This window comes from Scyliorhinus torazame, chromosome 5 (genome assembly GCF_047496885.1).
Source record: "Scyliorhinus torazame isolate Kashiwa2021f chromosome 5, sScyTor2.1, whole genome shotgun sequence".
NCBI classification, from domain to species: domain Eukaryota; kingdom Metazoa; phylum Chordata; class Chondrichthyes; order Carcharhiniformes; family Scyliorhinidae; genus Scyliorhinus; species Scyliorhinus torazame.
In genome coordinates, this window is record NC_092711.1 from 181,013,432 (window position 1) to 181,036,557 (window position 23,126).

At 48.0% G+C, this 23,126-nt stretch overlaps 1 long non-coding RNA gene across 2 annotated transcripts; it reads right to left on the minus strand.

Annotated features, from left to right (window-relative positions):
* Positions 1-2,613: 2,613 nt before the first annotated feature.
* LOC140420765 (uncharacterized) lies at positions 2,614-23,116 on the minus strand. 2 transcript variants are annotated; one of them, XR_011946558.1, is made up of 2 exons: positions 15,826-23,116; positions 2,614-15,590 (listed from the first exon to the last, which is right to left on the minus strand). It is a non-coding gene; the product is annotated as an uncharacterized lncRNA (long non-coding RNA). The 2 variants fall into 2 exon arrangements; XR_011946557.1 differs by having other exon boundaries at positions 2,614-15,593.
* Between the last annotated feature and the right edge of the window lie 10 nt (positions 23,117-23,126).

Below are 23,126 nucleotides of genomic sequence, written 5' to 3' on the forward strand. Positions count from 1 at the left end.
CAGAGGGGAGGGGGGTGACAGAGGGGAGGGGGTGAGACAGAGGGGAGGGGGGTGAGAGAGGGGAGGGGGGTGCGACAGAGGGGAGGGGGGTGCGACAGAGGGGAGGGGGGTGCGACAGAGGGGAGGGGGGTGAGACAGAGGGGAGGGGGGTGAGACAGAGGGGAGGGGGGGTGAGACAGAGGGGAGGGGGGGTGAGACAGAGGGGAGGGGGGTGAGACAGAGGGGAGGGGGGTGAGACAGAGGGGAGGGGGGTGAGACAGAGGGGAGGGGGGTGAGACAGAGGGGAGGGGGGTGAGACAGAGGGGAGGGGGGGTGAGACAGAGGGGAGGGGGGTGAGACAGAGGGGAGGGGGGTGAGACAGAGGGGAGGGGGGGTGAGACAGAGGGGAGGGGGGTGAGACAGAGGGGAGGGGGGTGAGACAGAGGGGAGGGGGGTGAGACAGAGGGGAGGGGGGTGAGACAGAGGGGAGGGGGGTGAGACAGAGGGGAGGGGGGTGAGACAGAGGGGAGGGGGGTGAGACAGAGGGGAGGGGGGTGAGACAGAGGGGAGGAGGGATAGACAGAGGGGAGGAGGGTGAGACAGAGGGGGGGTGACAGATGGGGGGGGTGGTGACAGAGGGGAAGCGGGTGAGAGAGAGATGGTGCGAGAGGGATCTAAGCGTTATAACAGAGAACAGTACAGCACAGAACAGGCCCTTCGGCCCTCGATGTTGTGCCGAGTTATGAGGGCAGTTGTCACAACATACCCACAACCGGTTGGGTCTGTGCTCTTTGCAAATCTCCCCCATCCCCGCGAGCACATCTGCTCCCACAGGTACTGACCCGGCTTCCCAGTGAGGCCCATCTGGGTGGCCACCACCTCCTCAAAGCCCCTCACCCCCGCCCCTGCCCGCCCAGTCACGCTCCCCCAGATAGCAGCAATGACAGACCAGAGGAAAACTACAAAGGAGTTTATTCGTCAGTAATGCATGAACAACAGAAGCAACGTGTAAACCAACAGGCAAAGCTAGATTACAATACATGGTGTAGCTCACAGCACCGACTCCCAGACAACCAGAGAGAAAACCCCAGGTGGGTTTCCTGTTTAAAACTTCCCCCAGGGTCCAGTGATTGAAGTCAAAACATGCGCAGCCCCCCTGCCCCCCTCCAAACCCCAGTGAATCAGTTCACCCAGGCAGGAAAGAGAGACGCTGAACATTGCGATGGCCACGTCAGCTTGAGCCATGCACTGGGCACGTCTCCGAGAGAGAGCGACAGGACCTCTTCTTACCGAGGGAGAAAGAGGATGTCCCTCCGCATTGGTTACAAATACAAACTGCCTCATTCCCCCCCCCCCCCCGCCCCCGGCCCTCCAGCGCACGGACTCCAGAGGCCCGGGACCTGCCTTTCAGAGAGGCCCCCAATTTACATTTTGTACCCCGGCAGGCGCTGACGTCTCAGTGTGCAAGGCCACACCAAGTGGAATGGTCGACTCCCAACCACGTTCAGCACACACGCACGCACTCACACACACACATCCACTCGAGGACATGCACACCCACGAACAACATCCATGCACGCTCTCAGGACCACCCACATGCATGGAGGTTCACACCCACCCACATGCATGCACACACACACATGTGCATGCACTCACAACCACCCATGTGGAGGCTCACACCAAACCACTTGCACACATCTACCCACGTGCATGGAGGCTCACATCCACCCATGTGCACGCACACACCCAACCACGTACATCCGCTCACAACCACACATGTGGAGGCTCACACCCACCCACATGCACACACCAACCCACGTGCATGCGCTCACATCTTTGCATGCATGGAGTCTCACACCTACCAACACGCATGCACTCACACCCACTCAAGTGCATGTGCAAACACCCACCCACATGCATGGAGACACACAACCACCCAGTTGCCCATGATTGGCTCTGTTGAGAGCTCCCATTTTGAAAGAGCTGAGACCAAGCTACGGTTCGGGGAATGAGCTTGGATGTCTGCACTATGCAAGCGGGGACTGACGGCGTGGCCAGCTTCGCAACAGCAATCTCACCGTTACCCAGGCATCGGACCACATTATGAAATCATTTCTAATACTTAGCAAGGAGTGCCATAAAATCAAACAACCCAAAGCACTGGCATATCCAGGATTCAAATTCGACAATAAAATTATGCAAATAGAACTTTTTGGTGTTATTCATTAAAGGCTTCATTTAAAACCAACCCCACAGTCACTGACACCAATCTCCTCCTGTCTGATATAAACCCCAGTCACTGACACCAATCTCCTGTCTGATATAAACCCCAGTCACTGACACCAATCTCCTGAATGATATAAACCCCACAGTCACTGACACCAATCTCCTGTCTGATATAAACCCCAGTCACTGACACCAATCTCCTGTCTGATATAAACCCCAGTCACTGACACCAATCTCCTGAATGATATAAACCCCAGTCACTGACACCAATCTCCTGTCTGATATAAACCCCAGTCACTGACACCAATCTCCTCCTGTCTGATATAAACCCCAGTCACTGACACCAATCTCCTGTCTGATATAAACCCCAGTCACTGACACCAATCTCCTGTCTGATATAAACCCGTCACTGACACCAATATCCTGTCTGATATAAACCCCAGTCACTGACACCAATCTCCCGTCTGATATAAACCCCAGTCACTGACACCAATATCCTGTCTGATATAAACCCCAGTCACTGACACCAATCTCCTGACTGATATAAACCCCACAGTCACTGACACCAATATCCTGTCTGATATAAACCCCAGTCACTGACACCAATCTCCTGACTGATATAAACCCCAGTCACTGACACCAATCTCCTGTCTGATATAAACCCCACAGTCACTGACACCAATCTCCTGTCTGATATAAACCCCAGTCACTGACACCAATCTCCTGAATGATATAAACCCCACAGTCACTGACACCAATCTCCTGTCTGATATAAACCCCAGTCACTGACACCAATCTCCTGTCTGATATAAACCCCAGTCACTGACACCAATCTCCTGAATGATATAAACCCCACAGTCACTGACACCAATCTCCTGTCTGATATAAACCCCAGTCACTGACACCAATCTCCTGTCTGATATAAACCCCAGTCACTGACACCAATCTCCTGAATGATATAAACCCCACAGTCACTGACACCAATCTCCTGTCTGATATAAACCCCAGTCACTGACACCAATCTCCTCCTGTCTGATATAAACCCCAGTCACTGACACCAATCTCCTGTCTGATATAAACCCCAGTCACTGACACCAATCTCCTGTCTGATATAAACCCCCCAGTCACTGACACCAATATCCTGTCTGATATAAACCCCAGTCACTGACACCAATCTCCTGACTGATATAAACCCCAGTCACTGACACCAATCTCCTGTCTGATATAAACACCACAGTCACTGACACCAATCTCCTCCTGTCTGATATAAACCCCAGTCACTGACACCAATCTCCTGTCTGATATAAACCCCAGTCACTGACACCAATCTCCTGTCTGATATAAACCCCCCAGTCACTGACACCAATATCCTGTCTGATATAAACCCCAGTCACTGACACCAATCTCCTGTCTGATATAAACCCCAGTCACTGACACCAATCTCCTGTCTGATATAAACCCCACAGTCACTGACACCAATCTCCTGTCTGATATAAACCCCAGTCACTGACACCAATCTCCTGAATGATATAAACCCCACAGTCACTGACACCAATCTCCTGTCTGATATAAACCCCAGTCACTGACACCAATCTCCTGTCTGATATAAACCCCAGTCACTGACACCAATCTCCTGAATGATATAAACCCCACAGTCACTGACACCAATCTCCTGTCTGATATAAACCCCAGTCACTGACACCAATCTCCTGTCTGATATAAACCCCAGTCACTGACACCAATCTCCTGTCTGATATAAACCCCACAGTCACTGACACCAATCTCCTGTCTGATATAAACCCCAGTCACTGACACCAATCTCCTGTCTGATAAAAACCCAGGTCACTGACACCAATCTCCTGTCTGATATAAACCTCAGTCACTGACACCAATTTCCTGTCTGATATAAACCCCAGTCACTGACACCAATCTCCTGTCTGATATAAACCCCAGTCACTGACACCAATCTCCTGTCTGATATAAACCCCACAGTCACTGACACCAATCTCCTGTCTGATATAAACCCCACAGTCACTGACACCAATCTCCTCCTGTCTGATATAAACCCCAGTCACTGACACCAATCTCCTCCTGTCTGATATAAACCCCAGTCACTGACACCAATCTCCTCCTGTCTGATATAAACCCCAGTCACTGACACCAATCTCCTCCTGTCTGATATAAACCCCACAGTCACTGACACCAATCTCCTGACTGATATAAATCCCAGTCACTGACACCAATCTCCTGTCTGATATAAACCCCAGTCACTGACACCAATCTCCTGTCTGATAAAAACCCCAGTCACTGACACCAATCTCCTCCTGTCTGATATAAACCCCAGTCACTGACACCAATCTCCTGTCTGATATAAATCCCAGTCACTGACACCAATCTCCTGTCTGATATAAACCCCACAGTCACTGACACCAATCTCCTGTCTGATATAAACCACACAGTCACTGACACCAATCTCCTGTCTGATATAAACCACAGTCACTGTCACCAATCTCCTGTCTGATATAAACCCCACAGTCACTGACACCAATCTCCTGTCTGATATAAACCCCAGTCACTGACACCAATCTCCTGTCTGATAAAAACCCCAGTCACTGACACCAATCTCCTCCTGTCTGATATAAACCCCAGTCACTGACACCAATCTCCTGTCTGATATAAATCCCAGTCACTGACACCAATCTCCTGTCTGATAAAAACCCCAGTCACTGACAACAATCTCCTCCTGTCTGATATAAACCCCACAGTCACTGACACCAATCTCCTCCTGTCTGATATAAACCCCAGTCACTGACACCAATCTCCTCCTGTCTGATATAAACCCCAGTCACTGACACCAATCTCCTGTCTGATATAAACCCCAGTCACTGACACCAATCTCCTCCTGTCTGATATAAACCCCACAGTCACTGACACCAATCTCCTCCTGTCTGATATAAACCCCAGTCACTGACACCAATCTCCTGTCTGATATAAACCCCAGTCACTGACACCAATCTCCTGTCTGATATAAACCCCAGTCACTGACACCAATCTCCTGTCTGATGTAAACCCCAGTCATTGACACCAATCTCCTCCTGTCTGATATAAACCCCACAGTCACTGATTAAATCTGGGGCAGCACGGTAGCCTTGTGGATAGCACAATTGCTTCACAGCTCCAGGGTCCTAGGATCGATTCAGGCTTGGGTCACTGTCTGTGCGGAGTCTGCACATCCTCCCCATGTGTGCATGGGTTTCCACCGGTTGCTCCGGTTTCCTCCCACAGTCCAAAGATGTGCAGGTTAGGTGGATTGGCCATGATAAATTGCCCTTAGTGTCCAAAATTGGCCTTGGTGTTGGATGGGGTTACTGGGTTATGGAGAATGGGTGGAGATGTTGACCTTGGGTAGGGTGCTCTTTCCAAGAGCCGGTGCAGACTCGATGGGCCGAATGGCCTCCTTCTGCACTGTAAATTCTATGATGTAAAAACTCTATGAATCTCCTCCAGTCTGATATAAACCCCAGTCACTGACACCAATCTCCTGTCCGATATAAACCCCACAGTCACTGACACCAATCTCCTGTCTGATATAAACCCCAGTCACTGACACCAATCTCCTGTCTGATATAAACCCCAGTCATTGACACCAATCTCCTCCTGTCTGATATAAACCCCAGTCACTGACACCAATCTCCTGTCTGATATAAACCCCACAGTCACTGACACCAATCTCCTGTCTGATATAAACCCCAGTCATTGACACCAATCTCCTGTCTGATATAAACCCCAGTCACTGACACCAATCTCCTCCTGTCTGATATAAACCCCAGTCACTGACACCAATCTCCTGTCTGATATAAACCCCAGTCACTGACACCAATCTCCTCCTGTCTGATATAAACCCCAGTCACTGACACCAATCTCCTGTCTGATATAAACCCCAGTCACTGACACCAATCTCCTCCTGTCTGATATAAACCCCAGTCACTGACACCAATCTCCTCCTGTCTGATATAAACCCCACAGTCACTGACACCAATCTCCTGTCTGATAAAAACCCCAGTCACTGACACCAATCTCCTGTCTGATATAAACCCCAGTCACTGACACCAATCTCCTCCTGTCTGATATAAACCCCAGTCACTGACACCAATCTCCTCCTGTCTGATATAAACCCCAGTCACTGACACCAATCTCCTGTCTGATATAAACCCCAGTCACTGACACCAATCTCCTCCTGTCTGATATAAACCCCAGTCACTGACACCAATCTCCTGTCTGATATAAACCCCAGTCACTGACACCAATCTCCTGTCTGATATAAACCCCACAGTCACTGACACCAATCTCCTGTCTGATATAAACCCCACAGTCACTGACACCAATCTCCTGTCTGATATAAACCACAGTCACTGACACCAATCACCTGTCTGATATAAACCCCAGTCACTGACACCAATCTCCTCCTGTCTGATATAAACCCCAGTCACTGACACCAATCTACTGTCAGATATAAACCCCAGTCACTGACACCAATCTCCTGTCTGATATAAACCCCAGTCTCTGACACCAATCTCCTGTCTGATATAAACCCCAGTCACTGACACCAATCTCCTGTCTGATATAAACCCCACAGTCACTGACACCAATCTCCTGTCTGATATAAACCCCAGTCACTGACACCAATCTCCTGTCTGATATAAACCCCAGTCACTGACACCAATCTCCTGTCTGATATAAACCCCAGTCACTGACACCAATCTCCTCCTCTCTGATATAAACCCCACAGTCACTGACACCAATCTCCTGTCTGATATAAACCCCACAGTCACTGACACCAATCTCCTCCTGTCTGATATAAACCCCAGTCACTGACACCAATTTCCTGTCTGATAAAAACCCCAGTCACTGACACCAATCTCCTGTCTGTCATAAACCCCACAGTCACTGACACCAATCTCCTTCTGTCTGATATAAACCCCAGTCACTGACACCAATCTCCTGTCTGATATAAACCCCACAGTCACTGACACCAATCTCCTGTCTGATATAAACCCCAGTCACTGACACCAATCTCCTGTCTGATATAAACCCCACAGTCACTGACACCAATCTCCTGTCTGTCATAAACCCCACAGTCACTACCACCAATCTTCTGTCTGAAATAAACCCCAGTCACTGACACCAATCTCCTCCTGTCTGATATAAACCCCAGTCACTGACACAAATCTCCTCCTGTCTGATATAAACCCCAGTCTCTGACACCATACTCCTCCTGTCTGATATAAACCCCACAGTCACTGACACCAATCTCCTGTCTGATATAAACCCCCCAGTCACTGACACCAATCTCCTGTCTGATATAAACCCCAGTCACTGACACCAATCTCCTGTCTGATATAAACCCCAGTCACTGACACCAATCTCCTCCTGTCTGATATAAACCCCACAGTCACTGACACCAATCTCCTCCTGTCTGATATAAACCCCAGTCACTGACACCAATCTCCTGTCTGATATAAACCCCAGTCACTGACACCAATCTCCTGTCTGATATAAACCCCAGTCACTGACACCAATCTCCTGTCAGATATAAACCCCAGTCACTGACACCAATCTCCTGTCTGATATAAACCCCAGTCACTGACACCAATCTCCTGTCTGATAAAAACCCCAGTCTCTGACACCAATCTCCTCCTGTCTGATATAAACCCCACAGTCACTGACACCAATCTCCTGTCTGATAAAAACCCCAGTCTCTGACACCAATCTCCTCCTGTCTGATATAAACCCCACAGTCACTGACACCAATCTCCTGTCTGATATAAACCCCACAGTCACTGACACCAATCTCCTGACTGATATAAACCCCAGTCACTGACACCAATCTCCTGTCTGATATAAACCCCAGACTCTGACACCAATCTCCTCCTGTCTGATATAAACCCCAGTCACTGACACCAATCTCCTGTCTGATATAGACCCCAGTCACTGACACCAATCTCCTGTCTGATAAAAGCCCCAGTCTCTGACACCAATCTCCTCCTGTCTGATATAAACCCCACAGTCACTGACACCAATCTCCTGTCTGATAAAAACCCCAGTCTCTGACACCAATCTCCTCCTGTCTAATATAAACCCCACAGTCACTGACACTAATCTCCTGTCTGATATAAACCCCAGTCACTGACACCAATCTCCTGTCTGATATAAACCCCAGTCACTGACACCAATCTCCTGTCTGATATAAACCCCAGTCACTGACACCAATCTCCTGTCTGATATAAACCCCACAGTCACTGTCACCAATCTCCTCCTGTCTGATATAAACCCGTCACTGACACCAATCTCCTGTCTGATATCAACCCCACAGTCACTGACACCAATCTCCTTCTGTCTGATATAAACACCAGTCACTGACACCAATCTCCTGTCTGATATATACCCCAGTCACTGACACCAATCTCCTGTCTGATATAAACCCCAGTCACTGACACCAATCTCCTGTCAGATATAAACCCCAGTCACTGACACCAATCTCCTGTCTGATATAAACCACACAGTCACTGACACCAATCTCCTGTCTGATATAAACCCCAGTCACTGACACCAATCTCCTGTCTGCTATAAACCCCACAGTCACTGACACCAATCTCCTCCTGTCTGATTATAAACCCCAGTCACTGACACCAATCTCCTCCTGTCTGATATAAACCCCAGTCACTGACACCAATCTCCTGTCTGATATAAACCTCAGTCACTGACACCAATCTCCTCCTCTCTGATATAAACCCCAGTCACTGACACCAATCTCCTGTCTGATATAAACCTCAGTCACTGACACCAATCTCCTCCTGTCTGATATAAACCCCAGTCACTGACACCAATCTCCTCCTGTCTGATATAAACCCCAGTCACTGACACCAATCTCCTGTCTGATATAAACCCCAGTCACTGACACCAATCTCCTCCTGTCTGATATAAACCCGTCACTGACACCAATCTCCTCCCATCTGATATCAACCCCAGTCACTGACACCAATCTCCTGTCTGATATAAACCCCACAGTCACTGACACCAATCTCCTCCTCTCTGATATAAACCCCACAGTCACTGACACCAATCTCCTGTCTGATATAAATCCCAGTCACTGACAACAATCTCCTGTCTGATATAAACCCGTCACTGACACCAATCTCCTCCTGTCTGATATAAACCCCAGTCACTGACACGAATCTCCCGTCTGATATAAACCCCAGTCACTGACACCAATCTCCTGTCTGATATAAACCCCAGTCACTGACACCAATCTCCTCCTGTCTGATAAAACCCCCAGTCACTGACACCAATCTCCTGTCTGATATAAACCCCAGTCACTGACACCAATCTCCTGTCTGATATAAACCCCAGTCACTGACACCAATCTCCTCCTGTCTGATATAAACCCGTCACTGACACCAATCTCCTCCCATCTGATATCAACCCCAGTCACTGACACCAATCTCCTGTCTGATATAAACCCCACAGTCACTGACACCAATCTCCTCCTCTCTGATATAAACCCCACAGTCACTGACACCAATCTCCTGTCTGATATAAATGCCAGTCACTGACAACAATCTCCTGTCTGATATAAACCCGTCACTGACACCAATCTCCTCCTGTCTGATATAAACCCCAGTCACTGACACGAATCTCCCGTCTGATATAAACCCCAGTCACTGACACCAATCTCCTGTCTGATATAAACCCCACAGTCACTGTCACCAATCTCCTGTCTGATATAAACCCCAGTCACTGACACCAATCTCCTCCTGTCTGATAAAACCCCCAGTCACTGACACCAATCTCCTGTCTGATATAAACCCCAGTCACTGACACCAATCTCCTGTCTGATATAAACCCCACAGTCACTGACACCAATCTCCTGTCTGATAAAAACCCCAGTCACTGACACCAATATCCTGTCTGATATAAACCCCACAGTCACTGACACCAATCTCCTGTCTAATATAAACCCCAGTCACTGACACCAATCTCCTCCTGTCTGATATAAACCCGAGTCACTGACACCAATCTCCTGTCTGATATAAACCCCACAGTAACTGACACCAATCTCCTGTCTGATATAAACCCCAGTCACTGACACCAATCTCCTCCTTTCTGATATAAACCCCAGTCACTGACACCAATCTCCTCCTGTCTGATATAAACCCCACAGTCACTGACACCAATCTCCTGTCTGATATAAACCCGTCACTGACACCAATATCCTGTCTGATATAAACCCCAGTCACTGACACCAATCTCCTCCTGTCTGATATAAACCCGTCACTGACACCAATCTCCTGTCTGATATAAACCCCACAGTCACTGTCACCAATCTCCTGTCTGATATAAACCACAGTCACTGACACCAATCTCCTGTCTGATATAAACCCCACAGTCACTGACACCAATCTCCTCCTGTCTGATATAAACCCGAGTCACTGACACCAATCTCCTGTCTGATATAAACCCCACAGTAACTGACACCAATCTCCTGTCTGATATAAACCCCAGTCACTGACACCAATCTCCTCCTTTCTGATATAAACCCCAGTCACTGACACCAATCTCCTCCTGTCTGATATAAACCCCACAGTCACTGACACGAATCTCCTGTCTGATATAAACCCGTCACTGACACCAATATCCTGTCTGATATAAACCCCAGTCACTGACACCAATCTCCTCCTGTCTGATATAAACCCGTCACTGACACCAATCTCCTGTCTGATATAAACCCCACAGTCACTGACACCAATCTCCTGTCTGATATAAACCACAGTCACTGACACCAATCTCCTGTCTGATATAAACCCCAGTCACTGACACCAATCTCCTCCTGTCTGATATAAACCCGTCACTGACACCAATCTCCTGTCTGATATAAACCCCACAGTCACTGACACCAATCTCCTCCTGTCACTAAATTAAAAAAAATTAAGCATTGGCAACTAATTAAACATAATTACTTAATTATAATTTCGAGGGGTATCTAAGCCAGAGATCGGAGAGTACTATATTTAGCTTTCGCATTTATATTAGAAATCTAGTGCTCGGAAACAGATAGTTAACAGTAACATTTTTTAAAAATTTTAACTTTTAACTTTAATTTACTAATTAATTGACGCAATGTCAGTTAGAGGGGGGCAGTGCTCTGACTGGGAGAAGTGGCAGGTCCGGGAGGCTTTCAGCGTCCCGGATGGCTTCATCTGTAGAAAGTGCACCCAACTGGAGCTCCTCACAGACCGCATGGTTCAGTTGGAGCAGCAATTGGATGCACTGAGGAGCATGCAGGTGGCGGAAAGCGTCAGAGATCGCAGTTATATAAATGTGGTCACACCCAAGGTGCAGGCAGAGAAATGGGTGACCACCAGAAAGGGCAGGCAGTCAGAGCAGGAATCCCCTGTGGTTGTCCCCCTCTCGAACAGGTATACCCCTTTGGATACTGTCGGGGGGGATAGCCTATCAGGGGAAAACAGCAGCAGCCAGAGCAGTGGCACCACGGCTGGCTCTGATGTTCAGAAGGGAGGGTCAAAGCGCAGAAGAGCAATAGTAATAGGGGACTCTATAGTCAGGAGCATAGATAGGCGCTTCTGTGGACGTGAAAGAGACTCCAGGATGGTATGTTGCCTCCCTGGTGCCAGGGTCCAGGATGTCTCCGAACGGGTAGAGGGCATCCTGAAGGGGGAGGGCAAACAGGCAGAGGTCGTTGTACATATTGGTACTAACGACATAGGCAGGAAGGGACATGAGGTCCTGCAGCAGGAGTTCAGGGAGCTAGGCAGAAAGTTAAAAGACAGGACCTCTAGGGTCGTAATCTCGGGATTACTCCCTGTGCCACGTGCCAGTGAGGCTAGAAATAGGAAGATAGAGCAGCTAAACACGTGGCTAAACAGCTGGTGTAGGAGGGAGGGTTTCCGTTATCTGGACCACTGGGAGCTCTTCCGGGGCAGGTGTGACCTATATAAGGACGGGTTGCATCTAAACTGGAGAGGCATAAATATCCTGGCCGCGAGGTTTGCTAGTGTCACACGGGAGGGTTTAAACTAGTATGGCAGGGTGCAATAGGTCAGAAAGTGAGAGCATTGAGGGAGAACTAGGGAATAGGGACAGTGTGGCTCTGAGGCAGAGCAGACAGGGATAAGTTGCTGAACACAGCGGGTCTGGTGGCCTGAAGTGCACATGTTTTAATGCAAGAAGTATTACGGGTAAGGCAGATGAACTTAGAGCTTGGATTAGTACTTGGAACTATGATGTTGTTGCCATTACAGAGACCTGGTTGAGGGAAGGGCAGTATTGGCAGGCAAACGTTCCAGGATTTAGATGTTTCAGGCGGGATAGAGGGGGATGTAAAAGGGGTGGTGGAGTTGCACTACTGGTTAGGGAGGATATCACAGCTGTACTACGGGAGGACACCTCAGAGGGCAGTGAGGCTATATGGGTAGAGATCAGGAATAAGAAGGGTGCAGTCACAATGTTGGGGTTTACTACAGGCCTCCCAACAGCCAGCGGGAGATAGAGGAGCAGATAGGTAGACAGATTTTGGAAAAGAGTAAAAACAACAGGGTTGTGATGATGGGAGACTTCAACTTCCCCAATATTGACTGGGACTCACTTAGTGCCAGGGGCTTAGATGGGGCAGAGTTTGTAAGGAGCATCCAGGAGGGCTTCTTAAAACAATATGTAGACAGTCCAACTAGGGAAGGGGCGGTACTGGACCTGGTATTGGGGAATGAGCCCGGCCAGGTGGTAGAAGTTTCAGTAGGGGAGCATTTCAGGAACAGTGACCACAATTCAGTAAGTTTTAAAGTGCTGGTGGACAAGGATAAGAGTGGTCCTAGGGTGAATGTGCTAAATTGGGGGAAGGCTAATTATAACAAAATTAGGTGGGAACTGAAGAACCTAGATTGGGGGCGGATGTTTGAGGGCAAATCAACATCTGACATGTGGGAGGCTTTCAAGTGTCAGTTGAAAGGAATTCAGGACCGGCATGTTCCTGTGAGGAAGAACGATAAATACGGCAATTTTCAGGAACCTTGGATAACGAGAGATATTGTAGGCCTCGTCAAAAAAAAGGAGGCATTTGTCAGGGCTAAAAGGCTGGTAACAGACGAAGCCTGTGTGGAATATAAGGAAAGTAGGAAGGAACTTAAGCAAAGAGTCAGGAGGGCTAGAAGGGGTCACGAAAAGTCATTGGCAAATAGAGTTAAGGAAAATCCCAAGGCTTTTTACACGTACATAAAAAGCAACAGGGTAGCCAGGGAAAGGGTTGGCCCACTGAAGGACAGGCAAGGGAATCTATGTGTGGAGCCAGAGGAAATTGGCGAGGTACTAAATGAATACTTTTCATCAGTATTCACCAAAGAGAAGGAATTGGTGGATGTTGAGCGTGGAGAAGGTGTAGATAGCCTGGGTCACATTGAGATCCAAAAAGACGAGGTGTTGGGCGTCTTGAAAAATATTAAGGTAGGTCAGTCCCCAGGGCCTGATGGGATCTACCCCAGAATACTGAAGGAGGCTAGAGAGGAAATTGCTGAGGCCTTGACAGAAATCTTTGGATCCTCACTGTCTTCAAGTGATGTCCTGGAGAACTGGAGAATAGCCAATGTTGTTCCTCTGTTTAAGAAGGGTAGCAAGGATACTCCAGGGAACTACAGGCCGGTGAGCCTTACGTCAGTGGTAGGGAAATTACTGGAGAGAATTCTTCGAGACAGGATCTACTCCCATTTGGAAGCAAATGGATGTATTAGTGAGAGGCAGCATGGTTTTGTGAAGGGGAAGTCGTGTCTCACTAACTTGATAGAGTTTTTCGAGGAGGTCACAAAGATGATTGATGCAGGTAGGGCAGTGGATGTTGTCTATATGGACTTCAGTAAGGCCTTTGACAAGGTCCTTCATGGTAGACTAGTTCAAAAGGTGAAGTCACAAGGGATCAGGGGTGAGCTGGCAAGGTGGATACAGAACTGGCTTGGTCATAGAAGGCAGAGAGTAGCAATGGAAGGATACTTTTCTAATTGGAGGGCTGTGACCAGTGGTGTTCCGCAGGGATCAGTGCTGGGACCTTTGCTGTTTGTAGTATATATAAATGATTTGGAGGAAAATGTAACTGGTCTGATTAGTAAGTTTGCAGACGACACAAAGGTTGGTGGAATTGCGGATAGCGATAAAGGACTGTCAGAGGATACAGCAGGATTTAGATTGCTTGGAGACTTGGGCGGAGAGATGGCAGATGGAGTTTAATCCGGACAAATGTGAGGTAATGCATTTTGGAAGGTCTAATGCAGGTAGGGAATATACAGTGAATGGTAGAACCCTCAAGAGTATTGAAAGTCAAAGAGATCTAGGTGTACAGGTCCACAGGTCACTGAAAGGGGCAACACAGGTGGAGAAGGTAGTCAAGAAGGCATAGGGCATACTTGCCTTCATTGGACGGGGCATTGAGTATAAGTCATGTTGCAGCTGTATAGAACCTTAGTTAGACCACACTTGAAGTATAGGGTTCAATTCTGGTCGCCACACTACCAGAAGGATGTGGAGGCTTTACAGAGGGTGCAGAAGAGATTTAGCAGAATGTTGCCTGGTTATGGAGGGCATTAGTTATGAGGAGCGGTTGAATAAACTCGGTTTGTTCTCACTGGAACGACGGAGGTTGAGGGGCGACCTGATAGAGGTCTACAAAATTATGAGGGGCATAGACAGAGTGGATAGTCAGAGGCTTTTCTCCAGGGTAGAGGGGTCAATTACTAGGGGGCATAGGTTTAAGGTGCGAGGGGCAAGGTTTAGAGTAGATGTACGAGGCAAGTTGTTTTACAGAGGGTAGTGGGTGCCTGGAACTCGCTACTGGAGGAGGTGGTGGAAGCAGGGACGATAGTGACATTTAAGGGGCATCTTGACAAATACATGAATAGGATGGGAATAGAGGGATACGGACCAAGGAAGTGAAGAAGATTGTAGTTTAGTCGGGCAGCATGGTCGGCACGGGCTTCCGGGGCCGAAGGGCCTGTTCCTGTGCTGTACATTTCTTTGTTCTTTGTTGATATAAACCCCACAGTCACTGACACCAATCGCCTGTCTGATATAAACCCCAGTCACTGACACCAATCTCCTCCTGTCTGATATAAACCCCAGTCACTGACACCAATCTCCTGTCTGATATAAACCCCAGTCACTGACACCAATCTCCTCCTGTCTGATAAAAAACCCACAGTCACTGACACCAATCTCCGGTCTGATATAAACCCCAGTCACTGACACCAATCTCCTGACTGATATAAACCCCAGTCACTGACACCAATCTCCTCCTGTCCGATATAAACCCCACAGTCACTGACACCAATCTCCTCCTGTCTGATATAAACCCCAGTCACTGACACCAATCTCCTCCTGTCTGATAAAAAACCCACAGTCACTGACACCAATCTCCGGTCTGATATAAACCCCAGTCACTGACACCAATCTCCTGTCTGATAAAAACCCCAGTCACTGACACCAATCTCCTGTCTGATAAAAACCCCACAGTCACTGACACCAATCTCCTGACTGATATAAACCCCAGTCACTGACACCAATCACCTCCTGTCTGATATAAACCCCACAGTCACTGACACCAATCTCCTGTCTGATATAAACCCCAGTCACTGACACCAATCTCCTGTCTGCTATAAACCCCAGTCACTGACACCAATCTCCTGTCTGATATAAACCCCAGTCACTGACACCAATCTCCTCCTGTCTGATATAAACCCCACAGTCACTGACACCAATCTCCTGACTGATATAAACCCCAGTAACTGACACCAATCTCCGGTCTGATATAAACCCCAGTCACTGACACCAATCTCCTGACTGATATAAACCCCAGTAACTGACACCAAGCTCCTGACTGATATAAACCCCAGTAACTGACACCAATCTCCGGTCTGATATAAACCCCAGTCACTGACACCAATCTCCTGACTGATATAAACCCGTCACTGACACCAATCTCCTCCTGTCTGATATAAACCCCAGTCACTGACACCAATCTCCTCCTGTCTGATATAAACCCCAGTCACTGACACCAATCTCCTCCTGTCTGATATAAACCCCAGTCACTGACACCAATCTCCTGATATAAACCCCACAGTCACTGACACCAATCTCCTGTCTGATATAAACCACACAGTCACTGACACCAATCTCCTGACTGATATAAACCCCAGTCACTGACACCAATCTCCTCCTGTCTGATATAAACCCCAGTCACTGACACCAATCTCCTGTCTGACATAAACCCCAGTCACTGACACCAATCTCCTTCTGTCTGATATAAACCCCAGTCACTGACACCAATCTCCTGTCTGATAAAAACCCCAGTCACTGACACCAATCTCCTCCTGTCTGATATAAACCCCAGTCACTGACACCAATCTCCTGTGTGATAAAAACACCAGTCACTGACACCAATCTCCTGTCTGATATAAACCCCAGTCACTGACACCAATCTCCTGTCTGATATATACCCCAGTCACTGACACCAATCTCCTGTCTGATATAAACCCCAGTCACTGACACCAATCTCCTGTCTGATATAAACCCCAGTCACTGACACCAATCTCCTGTCTGATATAAACCCCAGTCACTGACACCAATCTCCTGTCTGATATAAACCCCAGTCACTGACACCAATCTCCTCCTGTCTGATATAAACCCCAGTCACTGACACCAATCTCCTGTCTGCTATAAACCCCAGTCACTGACACCAATCTCCTGTCTGATAAAAACCCCAGTCACTGACACCAATCTCCTCCTGTCTGATATAAACCCCAGTCACTGACACCAATCTCCTGTGTGATAAAAACACCAGTCACTGACACCAATCTCCTGTCTGATATAAACCCCAGTCACTGACACCAATCTCCTTCTGTCTGATATAAACCCCAGTCACTGACACCAATCTCCTGTCTGATATAAACCCCAGTCACTGACACCAATCTCCTGTCTGCTATAAACCCCAGTCACTGACACCAATCTCCTGTCAGATATAAACCCGTCACTGACACCAATCTCCTTCTGTCTGATATAAACCCCAGTCACTGACACCAATCTCCTCCTGTCTGATATAAACCCCAGTCACTGACACCAATCTCCTGTCAGATATAAACTCCAGTCACTGACACCAATCTCCTCCTGTCTGATATAAACCCCAGTCACTGACACCAATCTCCTGTCTGATATAAACCCCAGTCACTGACACCAATCTCCTCCTGCCTGATAAAAAACCCACAGTCACTGACACCAATCTCCGGTCTGATATAAACCCCAGTCACTGACACCAATCTCCTGTCTGATAAAAACCCCAGTCACTGACACCAATCTCCTTCTGTCTGATATAAACCCCAGTCACTGACACCAATCTCCTGTCAGATATAAACCCCAGTCACTGACACCAATCTCCTGTCTGATAAAAACCCCACAGTCACTGACACCAATCTCCTCCTGTCTGATATAAACCCCAGTCACTGACACCAATCTCCTCCTGTCTGATATAAACCCCACAGTCACTGACTCCAATCTCCTGTCTGATATAAACCCCAGTCACTGACACCAATCTCCTGACTGATATAAACCCCAGTCACTGACACCAATCTCCTCCTGTCTGATATAAACCCCAGTCACTGACACCAATCTCCTGTCTGATATAAACCCCACAGTCACTGACTCCAATCTCCTGTCTGATATAAACCCCAGTCACTGACACTAATCTCCTGTCTGATAAAAACCCCAGTCACTGACACCAATCTCCTTCTGTCTGATATAAACCCCACAGTCACTGACTCCAATCTCCTGTCTGATATAAACCCCAGTCACTGACACCAATCTCCTGTCTGATAAAAACCCCAGTCACTGACACCAATCTCCTTCTGTCTGATATAAACCCCAGTCACTGACACCAATCTCCTGTCAGATATAAACCACATTCACTGACACCAATCTCCTCCCGTCTGATAAAACCCCACAGTCACTGACACCAATCTCCTGTCTGATAAAAACCCCAGTCACTGACACCAATCTCCTTCTGTCTGATATAAACCCCAGTCACTGACACCAATCTCCTGTCTGATATAAACCCCAGTCACTGACACCAATCTCCTGTCTGATAAAAACCCCAGTCACTGACACCAATCTCCTGTCTGATATAAACCCCCCAGTCACTGACACCAATATCCTGTCTGATATAAACCCCACAGTCACTGACACCAATCTCCTGTCTGATATAAACCCCACAGTCACTGACACCAATCTCCTGTCAGATATAAACCCCAGTCACTGACACCAATCTCCTCCCGTCTGATAAAAACCCCACAGTCACTGACACCAATCTCCTCCCGTCTGATAAAAACCCCAGTCACTGACACCAATCTCCTGTCAGATATAAACCCCAGTCACTGACACCAATCTCCTGTCTGATATAAACCACAGTCACTGACACCAATCTCCTGTCTGATAAAAACCCCAGTCACTGACACCAATCTCCTGTCTGATATAAACCACACAGTCACTGACACCAATCTCCTCCTGTCTGATATAAACCCCAGTCACTGACACCAATCTCCTGACTGATATAAACCCCACAGTCACTGACACCAATCTCCTCCCGTCTGATAAAAACCCCACAGTCACTGACACCAATCTCCTGTCTGATATAAACCCCAGTCACTGACACCAATCTCCTCCTGTCTGATATAAACCCCAGTCACTGACACCAATCTCCTGACTGATATAAACCCCACAGTCACTGACACCAATCTCCTCCTGTCTGATATAAACCCCACAGTCACTGACACCAATCTCCTGACTGATATAAACCCCACAGTCACTGACACCAATCTCCTGACTGATATAAACCCCAGTCACTGACACCAATCTCCTGTCTGATATAAACCCCACAGTCACTGACACCAATCTCCTGTCTGATATAAACCCCACAGTCACTGACACCAATCTCCTGTCTGATATAAACCCCAGTCACTGACACCAATCTCCTCCTGTCTGATATAAACCCCACAGTCACTGACACCAATCTCCTGTCTGATATAAACCCCAGTCACTGACACCAATCTCCTGTCTGATATAAACCCCACAGTCACTGACACCAATCTCCTGTCTGATATAAACCCCACAGTCACTGACACCAATCTCCTGTCTGATATAAACCCCAGTCACTGACACCAATCTCCTCCTGTCTGATATAAACCCCACAGTAACTGACACCAATCTCCTGTCTGATATAAACCCCAGTCACTGACACCAATCTCCTGTCTGATATAAACCCCAGTCACTGACACCAATCTCCTGTCTGATATAAACCCCACAGTCACTGACACCAATCTCCTGTCTGATATAAACCCCAGTCACTGACACCAATCTCCTGTCTGATATAAACCCCACAGTCACTGACACCAATCTCCTGTCTGATATAAACCCCACAGTCACTGACACCAATCTCCTGTCTGATATAAACCCCAGTCACTGACACCAATCTCCTGTCTGATATAAACCCCAGTCACTGACACCAATCTCCTGTCTGATATAAACCCCAGTCACTGACACCAATCTCCTGTCTGATATAAACCCCACAGTCACTGACACCAATCTCCTGTCTGATATAAACCCCAGTCACTGACACCAATCTCCTGTCTGATATAAACCCCACAGTCACTGACACCAATCTCCTGTCTGATATAAACCCCACAGTCACTGACACCAATCTCCTGTCTGATATAAACCCCAGTCACTGACACCAATCTCCTGTCTGATATAAACCCCAGTCACTGACACCAATCTCCTGTCTGATATAAACCCCAGTCACTGACACCAATCTCCTGTCTGATATAAACCCCAGTCACTGACACCAATCTCCTGTCTGATATAAACCCCAGTCACTGACACCAATCTCCTGTCTGCTATAAACCCCACAGTCACTGACACCAATCTCCTGACTGATATAAACCCCAGTCACTGACACCAATCTCCTCCTGTCTGATATAAACCCCACAGTCACTGACACCAATCTCCTGACTGATATAAACCCCACAGTCACTGACACCAATCTCCTGTCTGATATAAACCCCAGTCACTGACACCAATCTCCTGTCTGATATAAACCCCAGTCACTGACACCAATCTCCTGTCTGATATAAACCCCAGTCACTGACACCAATCTCCTGTCTGATATAAACCCCAGTCACTGACACCAATCTCCCGTCTGATATAAACCCCACAGTCACTGACACCAATCTCCTGTCTGATATAAACCCCAGTCACTGACACCAATCTCCTCCTGTCTGATATAAACCCCAGTCACTGACACCAATCTCCTGTCTGCTATAAACCCCACAGTCACTGACACCAATCTCCTGTCTGATATAAACCCCAGTCACTGACACCAATCTCCTGTCTGATATAAACCCCAGTCACTGACACCAATCTCCTGTCTGATAAAAACCCCAGTCACTGACACCAATCTCCTGTCTGATAAAAACCCCACAGTCACTGACACCAATCTCCTGTCAGATATAAACCCCAGTCACTGACACCAATCTCCTGTCTGATATAAACCCCAGTCACTGACACCAATCTCCTGTCTGATATAAACCCCAGTCACTGACACCAATCTCCTGTCTGATATAAACCCCACAGTCACTGACACCAATCTCCTGATATAAACCCCAGTCACTGACACCAATCTCCTGTCTGATATAAACCCCAGTCACTGACACCAATCTCCTGTCTGATATAAACCCCAGTCACTGACACCAATCTCCTGTCTGCTATAAACCCCACAGTCACTGACACCAATCTCCTGTCTGATATAAACCCCAGTCACTGACACCAATCTCCTGTCTGATATAAACCCCAGTCACTGACACCAATCTCCTGTCTGATAAAAACCCCAGTCACTGACACCAATCTCCTGTCTGATAAAAACCCCACAGTCACTGACACCAATCTCCTGTCTGATATAAACCCCAGTCACTGACACCAATCTCCTGTCTGATAAAAACCCCAGTCACTGACACCAATCTCCTGTCTGATAAAAACCCCACAGTCACTGACACCAATCTCCTGTCAGATATAAACCCCAGTCACTGACACCAATCTCCTGTCTGATAAAAACCCCAGTCACTGACACCAATCTCCTGTCTGATAAAAACCCCACAGTCACTGACACCAATCTCCTGTCAGATAAAAACCCCAGTCACTGACACCAATCTCCTGTCTGATATAAACCCCAGTCACTGACACCAATCTCCTGTCTGATATAAACCCCAGTCACTGACACCAATCTCCTGTCTGATATAAACCCCACAGTCACTGACACCAATCTCCTCCTGTCTGATATAAACCCCAGTCACTGACACCAATCTCCTGTCTGATATAAACCCCAGTCACTGACACCAATCTCCTGTCTGATATAAACCCCAGTCACTGACACCAATCTCCTGTCTGATATAAACCCCAGTCACTGACACCAATCTCCTGTCTGATATAAACCCCACAGTCACTGACACCAATCTCCTGTCTAATATAAACCCCAGTCACTGACACCAATATCCTGTCTGATATAAACCCCACAGTCACTGACACCAATCTCCTGTCTGATATAAACCCCACAGTCACTGACACCAATCTCCTGTCTGATATAAACCCCAGTCACTGACACCAATCTCCTGTCTGATATAAACCCCAGTCACTGACACCAATCTCCTGAATGATATAAACCCCACAGTCACTGACACCAATCTCCTGTCTGATATAAACCCCAGTCACTGACACCAATCTCCTCCTTTCTGATATAAACCCGTCACTGACACCAATCTCCTGTCTGATATAAACCCCACAGTCACTGACACCAATCTCCTGTCTGATATAAACCCCAGTCACTGACACCAATCTCCTGTCTGATATAAACCCCAGTCACTGACACCAATCTCCTCCTTTCTGATATAAACCCGTCACTGACACCAATCTCCTGTCTGATATAAACCCCACAGTCACTGACACCAATCTCCTCCTGTCTGATATAAACCCCACAGTCACTGACACCAATCTCCTCCTGTCTGATATAAACCCCAGTCACTGACACCAATCTCCTGTCTTGATAAAAACTGGGGTGGGTGCTAGTCACTGTGGATGAATCGTTCACTGGGGTTAAGCGATCTTATCCACAGGTCAGTTTAAAGTGAAAATGCCACTTCAGTTTCACTCCCATGACCAAGGGGGCAAGACGAGTGGGTTCATTTCCAGACAAAACCGTGTCACGTCTCTCTCTCTCTCTCCGCACCGTCGCCCAGTCCCCCCTCCGTCAGTTTGCAGGGAGCCCGCTGCAAAATGAAACACCACACGTGCACACACGCACACACACCACACGTGCACACACGCACACACACTCACACGCACGGAGACTGACACAGGGAGCTTTAAAATAGCTTATTAAATGGAATGCAATGATCCACCCACCAAATTTTGACTAAGACTACAGATAAACCCAGCCCTCCCCTCCCACCCCCCTCTGCACTGCAACCCCAAGCAGCCCGACGCCTCGGCATCCAGGAATATCCCGCCGCACCGCGTCGACATCGGGGGCGCGCTCAAGAATGCTGGCCGATGAGCCGGCGGTGTTGGCTGGAGGGGTTGGGAGGGGGCGTGGCCTGGGCTTGACATGCGTGTCCCCCACCCCTCCCTCCACCCCATGTCGTATGTTTTGAATGTTCTGGCCAAGTGCAACGTTAGAGGGAGAATAAAGTCACAAGGCCATTGATACGACGCTGGTGCAGAGTGTCCAGACATCCGAAATGCCCGGTCGACTTCCATTGACGACCCCCCCCTTC